The 12,926-nt window shown below is 32.6% G+C and overlaps 1 protein-coding gene across 5 annotated transcripts in view; it reads left to right on the forward strand.

Moving 5' to 3' along the window:
- CCDC91 (coiled-coil domain containing 91) overlaps positions 1-12,926 on the forward strand; it is a 425,558-nt gene that overhangs the window by 14,968 nt on the left and 397,664 nt on the right. The window contains exon 1 of one of the 5 annotated variants that reach the window (XM_059935543.1): positions 8,063-8,085. The exons of the other annotated variants lie outside the window; for them this stretch is intronic. The gene's annotated coding sequence lies outside the window, so the exon portion shown is untranslated. Of the gene's footprint in view, positions 1-8,062; positions 8,086-12,926 lie in introns of those variants that run through there. 5 annotated transcript variants of the gene reach the window in all.

Consider the following 12,926-nt stretch of genomic DNA (forward strand, 5'->3'; position numbering starts at 1 on the left):
TGTCTCTTTATATGTATATACGTGTGTATATATGTATGTACGTATATATGTACATATATAAAAAGTATATATAAAATATAAAATTATTAAAATTATATACTATTATAAAAATAATAGTTACAAAGCTAATCAAAACAGTACGGTACTGGCACAAAAACAGAAACATAGATCAGTGGGACAGGTTAGAAAGCCCAGAAATAAATCCACACACCTGTGGTCAATTAATCTACAACAAAGGAGGCAAGAATATACAAGAAAAGACAGTCTCTTCATTAAGTGGTGCTGGGAAAACTGGACAACTGCATGTAAAAGAATGAAATTAGAACATTCTTTAACACCATATACAAAAATAAACTCAAAATGGATTAAAGACCTAAATGTAAGGCTGGATACTATAAAACAGAGGAAAACGTAGGCAGAACACTCTTTGACATAAATCGCAGTAGTATCTTTTTGGATCCACCTCCAAAAAGTAATGAAAATAAAAACAAAAATAAACAAATGGAACCTAATTAAACTCAAAAGCTTTTGTACAGCAAAGAAAACCGTAAGCAAAACGAAAAGACAACCCACATAATGGGAGAAAATATTGCAAATGATGCGACTGACAAGGGATTAATCTCCAAAATACACAAACAGATCATGAAGCTTAATATCAAAAAAAAACCCAATCAAAAAATGGGCAGAAGACCTAATAGACATTTCTCCAAAGAAGATATACAAATGGCCAAAAAGCACATGGAAAGATGCTCAACATTGCTAATTATTAGAGAAATTCAAATCAAAACTACAATGAGGTATCACCTCACATGGGTCAGAATGGCCATCATCAAAAAGTCTACAAACAGTAAATGCTGGAGAGGGTGTGGAGAAAAGGGAACCCTCCTACACTGTTGGTGGTAATGTAAATTGTACAACCACTGTGGAGAACAGTATGGAGGTTCCTTAAAAAGCTAAAAATAGAACTACCATATGATCCAGCAATCCCACTCCTGGACATATATCCAGAGGAAACCATAATTTGAAAAGGTACATGCACCCCAGTGCTCGTTGCAGCACTATTTACAATTGCCAAGACATGGAAGCAGCCTAAATAAATGTCCATCAACAGAGGAATGGATAAAGAAAATGTGGTACATATATGCAATGTGATATTATTCAGCCATAAAAAATGAAATAATGCCATTTGCAGCAATATGGATGGCCTAGAGATTATCATACTAAGTGAAGTAAGTCAGACAGAGAAAGACAAATATCATATGATATCACATATGAGGAATCTAAAAAAAAAATGATACAAGTGAACTTATTTACAAAACAGAAACTGACTCACAGACTTCGAAAACAAACTTATGGTTACCAAAGGGGAAAGGTGGGGGGAGGGATAAATTAGGAGTTTGGGATTAACATATACACACTACTATATATAAAATAGATAATCAACAAGGACCTACTGTATAGCACAGGGAACTCTGCTCAATATTCTGTAATAACCTATATGGGAAAAGAATCCAAAAAAGAATGGATATATGTATATGTATAACTGAATCACTTTGCTGTACACCTGAGACTAGCACAACATTGTAAATCAACTATACTCCAATTTATAATAACAAAGTAAATGTATCTAAATATTAAAAATAAATGTATCTAAATATTAAAAATAAAATATATTATAAAAATAATAATTATATATATATAATTATTATTTTTTGTACAGCTGATCCTTGAAAAATATGGGGGTTGGGTGCTGAACCTTGCGTAGTCTATTATCTGACTATAGTTTTCTAGTTGGCCTGCTGTATCTGTGGTTCTGCATCCGTGGCTTCTACCAACCATAAATCATGTAGTATTGCAGTAAGTATTTATTTGAAAAAAATTTGCATATAAGCGGACCCATGCAGTTCAAACCCGTGTTGTTCAGGGGTCAACTGCGTTTATCTGGAGGACCCTGACTAATACACTCACCATAGAAATAAAAAATTAATTGACTATTTCCTCTTCCAGTACAACAAACAGGGTGTCTTTGGCAAGGTGGAATGTAAAATATGGAGCCAATAAAAATTTTTAAAGAATACATGGTCATCTTACCACTGTATGAAGAAGAGTGACCTTGCAGTTTGCTTCATAAATTGCTTTCATTCCTTACAGTATTCCAAATCTCACATGATAAAGAAATGACTATGAGATACTGAGTTCTAGTATAAGGATAATTTATAGTAAAACTCTTAGAAATCATGGCTAAGATCCCAGAATTAATTAGTCTCAGACACAGTCAAACAGTGTACCTGTATCACCAAGTATATTGACATTTAACAACAGTCTATAATGATCATTGACAGGTATATACTTTTGACTTAAATGTATTTGGTAAAACTCAGTTACTATTATTGCTATTGTTCTTTGACCTTTTATTTTTACCACAGTCTCAGATTATGGAAAATAGTCATTATGCTAAGAAGTTAATCACATATGCTGGAGAGAGATTTAATGAATATAGTAAAATGGAATCATCTATTTACTTAAATAAAAAAGAGAGGGAAAAAAAATCTGTGAATAGCAGTACCCAGTACTTAGTTTGTTTTCATTTTTTAAAAAGTAAAGTAAACTGAAGGAGCAATCATAAAGTCTACAGGATTTCCCGTTTTGTAAAAAGTTCTTAGGGAAAAAGAATGATTGGATACTTTCAGCATTTAAAGCTGGTTAATTACCACACATTCTTTCCATTGTGATTGTGTAGCAGTGCTGAGGTCCAGAATCATGCAAAAAAAAATTTTTTTTTTTTAAATCGACTCTCAGTAGACTTGTTTCTCCGTGTCTATGATGTTGGATTACATAGCAAGCGTTTGTTGGTTCTCAGGCTTGGAAAATGTGTAGTGGTTTTCTAAGCAAATCTTCATTCCTCTGCCATTCAGTTACTTTAACGTGGTGTCAATAATTAAAAGAAAATATATATTCTGCCTCAAAAATATCACAGAACTAGATATTCTAATCAAGACAGGTGTACATCTTTTTGGGAGCTTATATGTAATGAATTGTGGATGTTGCCAATTTTCAAGGAAGAAGGAAACCATAACAGTTGAATGAAACACCACTAATTGGTTGTATATGTGGAGAAGTTGGGGCATATGTTTCTGTGTGTGGGAACTGTAGCATTCTTTCATGTAGTTATCTGTTCTTACCCATTCTTAAAAGAACATAATGAGCAATTGTTCAGAGCAATGTTGTTATAATTATAATATAATAAACAGAAAATGCTGTTCATCTATGAAATTGAAACTGAAATATGTTGATGACTTTCAGTGTATATGTGTGTGTTGAGAGAGAAAGTCATTGTGAGGCATATAAATAGAATGTTGCTTTTACTTTATGATATTCTTTGTTTTGACCTTTTAGAATATCATGAAGCTATCAGGGAATATCGTAAACATCAAGGAATCAGTCGTAATGATGGTGAAGGAACCAACGCTTAGGAGAATTACTCCTTTGTTCACATCACTACCATTGCTTTCATTGTTACCCATAGTGTGTAAACCTTTTTCTCATAAGAAAATTATGGCCCAGAATAAGCCCTTAACATATTATCAGGTAACATATTATCAGGGAATACGCAAAAATGAACTAGATGGTTGTGTTGTGGTACTGACAGCAGAGATGCTAGCACAGAATAGGACACATAGTTGAATATATATGTATATTAACACACATATGTCCATATGTATATGTTTCACATTAAGTTGCTTGGGAATATTGAAATCCTTCAATTCATTGTATTCTTTAAATATTATAGTAGTAGTTTACACATAATCAATTTTGTGCATACTTGAGTTGTGTGTAGCTCTTGGAGAATTTTTAGGAAAATTTCGCAAATAGCAATTTTGAACTGACTGCTTAATCTTATATTAATAGTTGTAGGGGGCTTCCCTGGTGGCGCAGTGGTTAAGAATCTGCCTGCCAATGCAGGGGACACGGGTTCGAGCCCTGGTCTGGGAAGATCCCACATGCCGCGGAGCAGCTAAGCCCGTGAGCCACAACTACTGAGCCTGCGCGTCTGGCGCCTGTGCTCCGCAACGGGAGAGGCCGCGACAGTGAAGAGACCCGCGCACCGCGATGAAGAGTGGCCCCCGCTTGCCGCAACTAGAGAAAGCCCTCACACAGAAACGAAGACCCAACACAGCCAAAAATAAATAAATAAATTAAAAAAAAAATTACTTTAATAGTTGTAGGCATGCTTTGGATTTTTTCTTGTTTTATTTGAGAAGTTGAAGTCAGTAAAGTCAATCAAAAATAATAAGTGTTTATTAATGAACTATTGTTCTGTGTAAGAAAAAAATTGCAAACTTCAGAATGGCTGTAAGAGGCAGAAGATGAGACTGGAAATGTAAATTTGAGCCAGATCATTAAGGGACTCTAGGATCTCTAGGGATAGATTACCAACAGCAGAATGGGGAAAAGTGTAAGCAAGGGCATGATGAAGTCAACCCTGGGCAGGCTGGGATAATGCTTTTACTTGTTGATTGCTTGGGAAAAAAATCAAAACTGTATGTAAACATTTTGTTATTTAACAATCTGAAAAAATAAAGCTTTTCTGGGGACAAAGGGTGGTGGTATGACTGAAAGTTTAAAAGTAAGACAAACCGACAGAAAGCTGATTATAATTTGGGTATGCCTGGTAACTTCTCCAGTCTCAGGCAGCCTAGCTTACTGCAGAGAGCTTTAAAAAGCCTGATGTAGATAACATCCCATATTTCACTTAACATCTAAGGCTGTCTTCCTGTTTTCCTAATACATCTGTCCCCTCCCACTCCAGTCTCCTTGATTTTCCAGTTTGGTGACTCCATGATCTGTTCTCACTTCCTCCATCCTATGTTTGATCTTTTGGATACCCTATTTCAAGCTTACCTACATTAAACACCCTGAGGCATTTTACATACTGTATGTCTTTTTCCTCTAATTCTCAATCCCTCCCCCCTTTTATTTTGCTAGCAACGGTAGTTCTGCCTAAGAGATAATCTTTCCTCTTGCCTCAATTTCAAGAAATGCTTATTAGCTGGCCTGTTTGCCTAATGTGCTCTTTCTACTTCCACCCCTGCTAGAGGAAGGGACTTAGCACTAGTGATAAGCAGTGAGGCTGTGATAAAAGTTTCAAACAGAATATTCTTTTCCACTATTTATTCTGTATTCTGTGGTGGTTTAAGAAAACAATTTTCTTGAGATATAACATTTATACAGTTAAAACAACCAATAATAAATACAATAATATTAAAATATTAAAAAATAAATAAAAATCACCCATAATTTGATGACTTTTGACAAATATTTACATATGAGAAACTTCTACCACATTCATGATATAGAACATTTCCATCAGTCTGAAATATTCCCCCAAGTCTCTTTATAGTTGATCCCGTGTTACCACTCTTGGTCCCTGGCAACTACTGATTTGCTTTTGGTTACTAAAGCTTTGCATTTTTAGGAATTTAATATAAAAGGAACATTATAGGTTTTGTGTGTGTGTGTGTGTGTGTATGGTAGGCTTCTTTCACTTGATATAATGAAGATTCATCCATGTTGTTGCATATATAAGTAAGTTGTTACTTTTTATTGCTGAGTAGTATTCCACTCTATGGATGTACCACAATTCTTTTATCCATTTACTAGTTGATAGGCATTTTAGTTGTTTCTGTTTTTTTTTTTTACTATTATGAATAAGGCGGCTGTAAACATTCACTGACAGGCTTTTATGTGGACATACGTATTCATTTCTCTTGGATAAATAGCTAGGAGTGGGAATCCTGGGTTATGTAGCAAGTTGTATGTTTAACTTTATACACTAGTGTCAAAATGTTTTTCAAGTGTCTGTAGCATTTTGCGTTCTTACCAGAACTGTATGGAAGCAGGTGCTCCATATCCTGGCCAACACTTGATATTTTACGTCTTTTTAATTTTAGCCACTTTAGTAGATGTGACCAGTACCTGCATTTTGGTTTTAATTTGCATTTTTCTAAAGGCTAATGATGTTAAGCATCTTTTCATGTGCCATTTTTATACATTCTTTTATGAAATGTTTATTCATTCTTTTGTCATTTAAAAAATAGAGTTGTTCATCTTATTTTTTAGTTATAAGGGTTCTGTTTATATTCTGGATATAAGACCTTTACCAGATATGTTTTTTAAATATTTTGTCCCAATCTGTGGCTTACCTTTTTTATTCTTAACAATACATATATTTTAAAAATTTTAAAATTGTCATAAAATATATATAACATAAAATTTATTATTCTAATCTAACTGTACAGTTCAGTGGCATTAAGTACGTTGATATTGTTGTGCAACTATCACCACTCTCCATCTACAGAACTTTTTCATCATCCTAAACTGAAACTCTGTATCCATAAAACAATAAATCACCATTATCCCCCACCCCCAGTCCTTGGTAACCACTATTCTGCTTTCTCTCTCTAAGAATTTGACTATTTCAGTACCTTATATAAGTGGAATTTGCTCTTTTGTTTGTGGCTTATTTCACTTAACATAGTGTCTTTGGGTTCATCTATGTTGTGGCATGTATTAGAATTTCATTTCTTTTTAAGGCCGAATTATATTTCATTGTATGTACATACCACATGTTTATCTGTTCATCTACAGATGGACATTTGGGTTATTTTCAGTTTTTGGCTATTGTGAATAATGCTGCTATGAATATGAGTGTATGATTATCTGCTTTCAGATAATCATGAGTGTATGAGTATATGAGTCTCTACTTTCAGTTCTTTTGGGTATATACCCACAAATGGAACGCTGGATCATATTGTAATTCTATGTTTAATCTTTTAAGGAACCACCATTCTGTTTTCCTAGACTCACTGTATTTTAAAGTCTGTTTCCTTTCCGCCTTGGTTCAGTGAATATGCTTAGTCATTTTAGACAATGAACCACTGGGAAAGAGCTACTAGTACAGGAAGAATAGTAGCCAAAAAATCTGCAGGCTTGCATGCTTTCTCCCTTATTTCCATAAAAGCCATCACTTTCGTTAATGCATTGATCTGAAAGTTAGTGTTTCTCTGAAAGTGGTCCAGCAACCACTGGCATCAAAAATAACTTGTTTTACATTCAGATTCCTGAATGTCACCCTGATTCAGACTCTCTGCAAGTGAGAGCACGCAAACATGCTTTTTGAACAGAGGTGTTTAATTTTGATGATCTTTATTTTTTATTTGTTTCTTTTATGGTTTGTAGTTTTTTGTTTTATTTAAGAAATCTTTGCCTAACCTGTGGTCTGAAAGATTCTCTCCAGTGTTTTCCTCTAGAAATTATGTAGTTTTAGATTTTAGTTTTAGGCTTATTATCTGTTTCAAGTACGTGGTTTTTTTGCGTGATACAGTGTAAATGTCAAGGTTCATTATTTTGCATGTTAATATCCACCTAGTCAAAAGACTATTCTTTCCCCATTGTATTATCTTTGGAGTTTTGTGGCATATATGTGTGCCTGTTTCTGGACTCTCTGCTTATCGCACTATCTTGATTTACTTTAGCTTTCTAGTAAGAATCATAATCATGTAGTGTGAGTCTTTCAAATTTGTTCTTCATTTTCAAACTGTATTGGCTGTTTAGGTTCTTTTCATTTTCATGCATATCTTAGGAATAGCTTGACAATTTTTAAAGTAAAGCCTGATGGAATTTTGATTAGGAAAATATTAAATTTATATCTTAATTTGAAGAGAAGTAGCAGCAATATTGAATTGTCTGACTCATGTATATGTCTTGTACACATTTTGTTAAATTTATCCTTAAGTATTTCAAACTTTTGATGATACTCTAATTGGTATTGTTTATTTTAATTTTCAATTATTAGTTTCTAGAATATAAAATACAATTGATTTTTTATCTTGACTTTGTGTTATTCAAGTAATATTTTAGTAGATTCCTTAGGATTTCCTATAGAGATAAATCATGTTTACTGTGAATGAAGATAGTTTTACATCTTTTCCAGTCTATATATTTTTAATTTCAGTTTCTTGTCTTATTACACTAGCTAGGACCTCTGGTGAGATCACACATCTCTGAGCTCTTCAGGATCTTAAGGTAAAGGTATTGAGTCTTTGACCTTTAAATATGTTAGCTGTGAGTTTCTTTTTGTTTTTGTAAATAGCCTTCATCAAGTTGAAGACATCTTCTTCTTTGTATACTGAATGGGTTTTGAGTTTTGTCACATTTTTTTCCCTACATTTATTGAGATGATATATGGTTTTTCTTTAGGGTGAATTAAGTTTATTTATTTTGGGGTATTCAACCAAACTTGCATTCCTGAGATAAACCTTATTTTTCATGATATATTATCTTCATATATTGGTGGATTTGAGTTGTTAAAACTTTTTTAAGGTTTTTTTTTTTTTCATCTATATTGATATGGGATGTTATTTCATATTTTACTCTCTGGTCTTTGGTTTTGGTATCAAAGCAATACCAAATACCAGTTTACTTCTCTATTTTCTTAAAGAGTTCATAAAAAATTTCTATTTCTTTTTTGAATCTCATAGAATTCTCCAGTAAAGCCTTCTATGCCTAAAGGTTTCATTGTAGGTTTTTAACTATGAAATCAACTTCTTTAATAGATCTGGGTGTAGTCAGTTTGTTTATTTTTCTGGAGTGACTTTTGGAAGTTTTTCATATTTCAAGAAATTTTTCCATTTCATGTAAATATTTGAAATTATTGGCAAAAATTTTTTTATAATGTTCCCTTATTATTTTAATACCTGTATGTTTCTAGAAATGTCCTAATATTGAAAAATTCTTCCATTCCTGATATTGGTAATTTGTGTCATTTCTTTGTTTTTGTTATCAATTTCATTGATATTTGGGAAGAATCATCTTTTGTTTTCTGTAATTTTGTCTGTTTTTGTATTTTCTATTTTATTAATTACTGTTCTTTGTTACTTTCTTTTTTGTGCTTTCTTTGAGTTTAATATGCTCTACATTTTTAGGTTTCTTAAGGAGATTGATCAGTTATTTGACTCCTTTCTTGTTTTCTAAATATAAGTATATAATGTTTATAAACTTCCCTCAAAGCACTGTTGTAGCTGCATCCCCAAAATTTAGATATGTAGTATTTTCAGTTATATTCACCTCAAAATATTTCTCAGTTTCTCTTGTGATATATAATGGGTTATTTAGAATTGTGTTGTTTAATTATCAGGTATTTGGGGGAATTTCCAGATTTCTTTCTTACATTGCTTTTTAATATGTTTCTTCTGTGCTTAGAGAAGATACTTTGTATGATTTCAGTATTTTTAAATCTATTGAGACTTGTTTTATGGCTCAGAATAGCATTTATCTTTAAATGTTTCATGTGCACTTGAAAAGAATGTCTAATGTTCACCTGTTATGTAGAGTTTTTCAGATGTGTTGGTTAGATCAAAGTGATTGGTAATATTGTTCAATTCATCTACATATCCACTGATTTTCTTTCTACTTATTTCATCAGTTACTTAGAGTGTCAAAATCTCCACCTTACGGTTTTTAGTTTATCTGTCATTTCAGTTTTATCACTCATTGCTTCATGTATTTTAAAATCTGTTCTTAGATGCATTTATATTTAGTATTGTTATGTCTGCTTGATGAATTGTCTTCTTTATCATTATGAAATCTCTTTTAATATACTTTTTGTTCTGTTTTAGACAATACATTTTAAACTAAACATTTGTAGTACATGGTGTTTGGAATAATAAATCACATTATGAAGGTATCCCCCATTAATTTAAGAAAATTATCCATTCATTCATTCAGCAAATATTTGTGCACATACAATGTACCAGGCCCTGGAAATACGTGAGTGAACCAAACAGACAAAAGAATCTCTGCCTATAGTAATTATTAGTTACTATTTTAAATGTGGTTTAACTTGGGCAAAGTTTCTCCAGTGACCTCTACCAAATTTCTCATTTTGTAAATCTACAATGGGAGAATGTAAATATATTGATACTTTTCTCCAATTTCCAATTTGTATTTTGCAAGCATCTGCTGCTTTTATTTTTTAAAAAAATTTTATTGAAGTATAGTTGATTTACAATATTAGTAACAGGCGTACAACATAGTAATTCAATATTTTTATAGATTATACATCACTCAAAGTTATTACACAATAATGGTTATATTTTCCTGTGCTGTACAAGATATCCTTGTTGCTTATTTATTTTATATATAATAGTTTGTGTCTCCTAATCCCATAACCGTATCTTGCCCCTTCCCCCTCCCCTCTCCCCACTGGTAACCACTAGTTTGTTCTCTGTATCTGTGAGTCTGTTTCTGTTTTGTTATGTACATTTGTTTGTTTTATTTTTCAGATTCCACATATAAGTGATAACCTAGGGTATTTGTCTTTCTTTGTCTGACTTATTTCACTAAGCATAATACCCTCTAGGTTCATCCACATTACTGCAAATGGCAGAATTTCATTTGTTTTTATGGTTGAGTAATATTCCGTTGTGTGTGTATGTATATATATATATATAGCATATCTTCTTTATACATTATCTGTTGATGGACACTTAGGTTGCTTCCATATCTTGGCTATTGTAAATAATGTTGCTGTGAACATTGGGGTCTGTGTATATTTTTCAAATTAGTGTTTTCATTTTTTTTTGATATATAGCTAGCAGTGGAATTGCTGGATTATATAATAGTTCTATTTTTAGCTTTTTTGAGGAACCTCCATACTGTTTTCTATAGTGACTACACCAGTTTACATTCCCACCAACAGTGTACTAAGGTTCCATCTTCTCCACATCCTTGCTGACATTTGTTATTTCTAGACTTTTTGATGATAACCATTCTGACAGGTGTGAGGTGCTATCTCTTTGTTGTTTTGATTTGCATTTCTCTGATGATTAGTGATGTTGAGAGTCTTTATGTACCTGTTGGCCATCTGTGTATCTTCCTTGGAAAAGTGTATATTTGGGTCTTATGCTCATTTTTTGATTGGTTTTTTTTTTTGATATTGTGTTTTATGAGCTGTTTATATATTTTGGATATTAACTCCTTATTAGTTGTATCATTTGCAAATATATTCTTTCGTTAAGTAGATTGTCTTTTTGTCAGTGGTTTCCTTTGCTATGCAAAAGTTGTTAAGTTTAATTCGGTTTCATTTGTTTATTTTTGCTTTTGTTTCTTTTGCCTTAGGAGACAGATCCAAAACAATATTGCTATGATTTATGTCAAAGCATGTTCTGCCTATGTTATCTTCTAGGACTTTTATGGTTTCAGGTCTTACATTTAGGTTTTTAATCCACGTTGAGTTTATTTTTGTGTATGGTGTGAAGAAATTTTCTAATTTCATTCTCTTACATGTAGCTGTCCAGTTTTCCCAGCACCACTTGTTGAAGAGTTTGTCTTTTTTGCATTGCATATTCTTGCCTCCTTTGTCATAGATTAATTGACCATAAGTGCGTGGGTTTATTTCTGGGCCCTCTATTCTTTTGCATTGACCTTTGTGTCTATTCTTATGTCAATACCATGGTGTTTTGATTACTATAGCTTTGTAATATAGACTGAAGTTAGGGAGCATGATACCTCCAGCTTTGTTCTTTCTCAAGATTGCTGTGATAGTTTGGGGTCTTTTGTTGTTCCATATAAATTTTAGGATTATTTGTTCTAGTTCTGTAAAAAATTTCATGGGTATTTTGATAGGGATTGTATTACATCTCTAAATTGCTTTGGGGATTATGGCCATTTTAGCAATATTAATTTTTCCAGTTTAAGAACACTGGATGTCTTTCTATTTCTTTGTATCATCTTCAGTTTCCTTCATCAGTGTTCTGTAATTTTCAGAGTATAGGTCTTTCATCTTCTTGGTTAAGTTTTATCCTTATGAATTTTATTCTTTTCGATGCAATTTTTTTTTTTTTTTTTTTTTTTTTTTTTTGCTGCATTGCATGACTTGTGGGATCTAAGTTCCCCGACTAGAGAGTGAACCCAGCCCCTTGCAGTGAAAGCGTGAAGTCCTAACCACTGGACCACCAGGGAATTCCCTGATGTAATTTTGAATGGAATTGTTTTCTTGCTTTCTCTTTCTCATAGTTAATTTTTACTGTATTGAAAGGAAAAATATCTCTGTATATCTTGTATCCTACAACTTTGCTGAATTATTTATTATTTCTAATAGCTTTTTGTTGGAGACTTTAGGGTTTTTTGTACACAGTATTATGTCAACTGCAAAGAGTGACAGTTTTACTTCTTCCCTTCCAATTTACGTTTTATTTCTTTTTCTTGTCAGATTGTCGTGGCTTGGAATTCCAGTACTATGTTAAATACAGGTGGCAAGAGTGGCCATCCTTGTCTTGTTCCCGATCTTAGAGGAAGGTTTTCAGCTTTTTACCTTGGAGTATGATGTTAGGTGTGGGTTTGCCATAAATGACCTTTATTATGTTGAAATATGTTCCCTCTGTACCTGTTTTAAACAGATAATCATTTAAGTTTAAACATATCCTAAAATATCTGCATTTTTTACTCCTCTCTGCTACATTTTGTGTTTTTGATGTGATATTTTACAACTTGATGTTTATCCATTTACTGATTATTATAACTATACTTCAATTTACAGTATTTCTTCTTTTAATCTTCATTCTAGTTTATGTCTTTACTATGTATTTGCCTTTATTAGTGGGATTTTTCCTTTTCTATAGATTCTTACTTCTTGTTATAACCTTTTCTTTTGCACTTAGAGAAGACCCTTTAACATTGGTTTTAGGGTAGGTTTAGTATTGATGAACTCTTTTAGTTTTTGCCTGTATGAGAAGATATTAATTAATTAATTAATTAATTTTAATGTCTCCTTCAATTGTAAATGATAATGTTGCTGGGTAGAGTATCCTAGGTTGCAGGTTTTTCCCTCTCAGCACTTTGAGTTTATCATGCCACTCCCTTCTGGT

The sequence above is a fragment of the Balaenoptera ricei genome, chromosome 10 (assembly GCF_028023285.1).
Source record: "Balaenoptera ricei isolate mBalRic1 chromosome 10, mBalRic1.hap2, whole genome shotgun sequence".
Lineage (NCBI taxonomy): Eukaryota > Metazoa > Chordata > Mammalia > Artiodactyla > Balaenopteridae > Balaenoptera > Balaenoptera ricei.